Source organism: Lepidochelys kempii, chromosome 1, assembly GCF_965140285.1.
Source record: "Lepidochelys kempii isolate rLepKem1 chromosome 1, rLepKem1.hap1, whole genome shotgun sequence".
NCBI lineage: Eukaryota > Metazoa > Chordata > Testudines > Cheloniidae > Lepidochelys > Lepidochelys kempii.
Genome location: NC_136380.1, coordinates 304900815 through 304905903, shown reverse-complemented (window position 1 = coordinate 304905903; position 5089 = coordinate 304900815).

The following is a 5089-nucleotide window of genomic DNA, read 5'->3' as shown; positions in this document are numbered from 1 at the left end:
AATGAGATGCATGCAGGAACAGGGGTTTGTGCATGCAGAGCTCATTGCAGGATTAGCTGCTAAATGAATTGTATGAAAGCTCCAGATCGAGAAATACCATGTTCTCTATTCTATCTCCTTGCACAATGTCCAAAACATGTTAAAAGCAGACAGAAGGCTTACAAAATGTTTGCAGCGTAATTCAGAATATCTCTAAATATGTTTTTCCACTGATTTTAGTTTTACATGATGCTGAGTGCAATTGATATAACTTTGTTTTGCAGATAAAGCTAGACTGACATTTCTCATATTCCATTTATATTTATGTGCAAATCTTGGTTTTGTGTCACAAAAATTCACATGCACTATTTATAGCAGGTGAGATTATTCAGGCACTTTACTCAAAAAGTACAAAATACATTCTGTCTCCTACCTGTTACACATAAAGAGGTGATCAATGAGAAAGGTTCTCAGAGTCAGAGAAAATGGCCATATTGTGCTTCAGTGTTCAAATTACGTGTCTTCTTTAAAAAACTGAATGCTGGATAATGATTTGCCACACAGCTATGCTACAGGTAACTTCAGAAGCAAACTCAAGGCTGTCATTGATGTAAAGCCGTCAGTCTCTGGGGGAAGAGTATAGCACTTCCTACTGCTTGATCCATAAAGCAGCATTTACTACAGCCCACCTTCCTGGTCTGTGCTGCATAATACATTGCTGGATTATGGGATTTAGGGAATTAAAAGGAAGGGAAAAGAATGGATGAAAAAGCCATGACCTCTACTACACAAGTGGAATAGCTGAGTCCCTGACTCAGGATGCTTGAAGACACTAATTGCCATCCTAATACCCACTAGCCATTTGCACCTAAATATTACCCACTTCTGGCTGATTACCCAGCCTAAAAATTAGCTGAAAAAGTTTGCATTGAATGTTTGCATCCTGTGGTGACCAACTGGGACTGGAAGCATTCAGTACCACAGCTATCATATAAAGAAGGGAAAACAGGACCATGTAAAGCAGCACACATAAAAGGAAAGGAGAGAACAAAAATAGCTCTCAAGGATCCTCCCTTCAAGTTTTTTCTGCTAAGAACCATCAACCAAATCTGCAAAACATTTGTTTTTAGTACAGTTCTAGATATGGTTGAGTTGGCAGAAGGTTCCATTTCTTTTCTGAATCAGTGCACCATTCTGTGAGGGAGTGTGAAGTCATATGATTATTCACTTTAAGTGGTGCTACACGTACTAGGTACTGCAGTGCTGCTTAGTTCAACATCTGCTATTTAACAATTACTTCTAGATTTTTTGTGGGCATTCTCAGTCACTCGTTGAAAGAAAACTGTAACATGCCTACAGAAAACCTGGGAGAGAAAACCAATGTGGTGACAAGCAGGTGCTGGATAGCCTGAATGAAGCTGAGGTTCCCTGTTGATTATAATCCATGTGAGAGCAAACAACACCCATGAAGACAGATTTGATAAGATTACCAATCACTCCAGAGCCTTGGGAAAAGAAATTCACAAGGAAGCAACATAAAGACTCCTTTGGTGCCAAAGTGCAAGTAAAGAAAGGAGAAGTTTGATACTGGAGACCAAGCAATGGATGCAAAGAAAAGGATTCAGGCTTTGCCAAGCACTGAAATAGATTGTGTGATGACAGTCCTGTTTAGTTCAGAAAGATTTCTCTTAAACAGAATGGATGCCAACAGCCAAGATTCACAACTTGCAGACCTTATTAGGTGGGATTTAAACTATTATTTATACTGCTCAAAAAGTGCCAGGTGCTGCACATAATATTTGAAGAAACAGTCCTTGTCCCACAGTGTTTACAATCTAAAAGCAGACAGTGGATAAGTGAAAGGGAAATAATATACAAACAAGCAGTTAAGGTAGCAATAGAGTTATGTCTTGATTTTTCAACAAACTAAAACATGGATGATTGTTTTATAATATATTTTGGACCTGATTGTCCACTGCCTTGCACCGTGTGTAGTTATTTACACATGTACAAAGCAAATCATAATGCTAGCATTTTATGCACAGTTGTGAATAACTACATGTAATCTCCCTCCCTCCCCCCCGCACTTTCCTTCTTGGGTTACTCAGGGTCAGGCAACACTCACTTATGTGCCCGGTGCCTGATGACGTCGACAGTAAAGGAGATCCTGAGTTTCCCGGTGGTGATGTTGGATAGATGGGAACCCTCTACTCACCCCTCTGCTGCAGTCCTTTCACATATAAAGGAAATTAATCTTGGCAGTGCCTCCACCTGGCTGGCCATGTGCACACTCCCCTGGATGCCGAGGGGGCATCCAGGAATTAACCTGAGCTAATTTATGCAATGGGTCTAATTCAACATACAACCACTAGACACTTAAAGTTAACATACCTTCACTTAACTTAAAAATAAAAACATGATGTAATAGATGGAGATTAATTGAAAAATGTCATAACCAATATAAATCAGTAAGGGGCACAACACTAAATCAATTAACAAATGCAGTTTGCATTTACACTGGCACCATTTACCTCATCCCTGAGTGTACACTCTACTGAATTACAGAGTTCTAAACACTTGCTTGAGTGGGTGCGCTTAAAGATCATGAAGCTGAAGACAGCACTGTATTGGCCCAGTAAAACAGTCCAGCTTAGGCAACAAGAGGCAGAGCAATTCTAACTTTGTATCATTCTAAGCTGCACAAGCCCTCTAAAGGTGGGAGTTGTTTTAACAAGAAGACAGTAACCCTGGATTCTGGTTAAACAATAAGACCACTTCGTCTCTTCTCAGACTGGGGCAACCTCTTAAGGGTTCCTGTCCCCTTTCGCCTGCAAGCACTTTCCCAAACAACAAAGGCCATGGTTACTTACACAGCCTTCACTGCAGGCCCACCTGAGTTGGTTCTGGCAAAGCAACAGGTTCTGCGCTGGCTCCGAGTGAAGTCCACCAGCCACCTCTGAGGCCTCCTGCTTGGTCAAAGCCCCAGTAGACTCTCAGCAGCAGCTCCTGGCTTGGACAGAGCTCCTCAAGTCTCAGCTCTCCTCTAAGATGGAGCCCACCGTATGCTCTCTCTGCAACCCCTGGACACAGTTGCCAACTTTCACGCAGTAAATAAGCACCCCGACTTTCACAGTAAGCCAAAAAACAAACTAATCCCATTTCAAAACAAGGCCAAAACAAGCCAGTCCCTAAGAACCCCAACACTCTATGTGACTAGATCCTTCCAGTGTTCAGTCTAGACTGTGGTGGGCCCGCTGTGCACCGCTGACTCTCTCCCCCCCTTGCCCTGATTGCCGATCAAAAAAAAGAAGCAACAAGCTACAACAGGGATTGGCAACCTTTGGCACGCGGCCCACCAGGGTAAGCCCCCTGGTGGGCCAGGCTGGTTTGTTTACCTGCCACGTCCACAGATTTGCAGCAGCGTTGGCCAAGGGATGTGCTGTCCGCCACTTCCTGTAGCCCCCATTGGTCTGGAGCGGCGAACCTCAGACAGTGGGAGCTGCAATTGGCCAAACCTGCAGACACGACAGGTAAACAAACCAGCCCAGCCCGCCACGGGGCTTACCCTGGTGGGCCGCATGTCAAAGGTTGCCAATCCCTGAGCTACAACAAGCAGCAAGCTACAAGGCAAAAACTAGCCAATAAGCAACTCACAAGCCAATTAAGCAAAAACAAGCCCAATTTTTGCATTTTTTTTTTTGCAGGTTTGGCATGTCTACCCCTGAAGTGGAAGTCTCTCTCTCTCTCTCTCTCTCTCTCTCTCTCTCTCTCTCTCTCTGTCTCCCAAGGCATCATGGGAGTTGTAGTCCCCAAGGCTGGATTGCAGCACTCAGGATCTTTCCAACTGGAACACTCCCAGGTAAGTTCAGAGGCCCTTCTAGTAGAGGGCGTCTACACGCACAAAGTGCAAGGTGCCGGCGATCCAGGCCTATAGCTATTTGTTGTAGGCATCTCACTCTGAATGCAGAGAAGGTAGTGGCTTTGCGGGTCAGCAAAGGAATGGCATTCCATTCATAGGTGGCAGTGAACAAATGTGATATCAAGGCTGACATCACGGTGGAGCAGAGGCGACAGGGTGTCCCAGGTTAAGAGAAAAGGGTAGTCGAGTAAAGAATTTGACGAATTGGAGATGGGGGAAACCAGTGGACAGCTCAGCAGGGCAGCATGACATGACCAATATAATACATAAGAAACTAGGTAGAAGGTCCTTTCATTTTGCTCATGTGATTGGCCATGTACTTCAAAAAGACAATGACAGACAGATATTGCACTGTTCTGAAACAAAACACACAGAATAAGAAGATTATCATTCTAAAAGCACCATACATAAATGGGAACTCTCCTACACACAAAAACTCCAGGTTTTTTTAATCTCAATTAACCAGCTCTATGGGAATATGTTTAGATGGAGTTCTTAAAGAAAATAAAAACAATTTTTAAACACAAAGATAAAGGCGAACTTCATGATCAGTGCGATTAGACATGATGTTGTCAAATTCAAATGACTGCTATGTCATAAAAGCAATACAGCACAGTACACCAAGTAATAAAGATAGGATCCCTGTAACCACTGTAACACCCATTGTTTCATGTTCTCTGTGTATATAAATCTCCCCACTGTATTTTCCACTGAAGACATCCGATGAAGTGAGCTGTAGCTCACGAAAGCTTATGCTCAAATAAATTGGTTAGTCTCTAAGGTGCCACAAGTACTCCTTTTCTTTTTGTGAATACAGACTAACACGGCTGCTACTCTGAAACCTTTTTGGTGATATCTTACATGACCTATCTTGCATAAAATATATCATAAATATGTTATAATCATATCATAATATCATCTCTATGAAGAATATAGGGTGCAGTGTCACAACAACATTTCTATTTTAATATAAACACAGTATTAATACATCATTTTAGCCCCCCAACCTGAAGCAAATACTCACCAGCAACCACACACCGAAAACACTAACCCAGGAACCTTGCAACAAAGCCCATTGCCATCTGTGTCCACATATCTATTCCGAGGACATCATCACAGGGCCTAATCACATCAGCCACACTATCAGAGGCTCGTTCACCTGCACATCTACCAATGTGATATATGCCATCA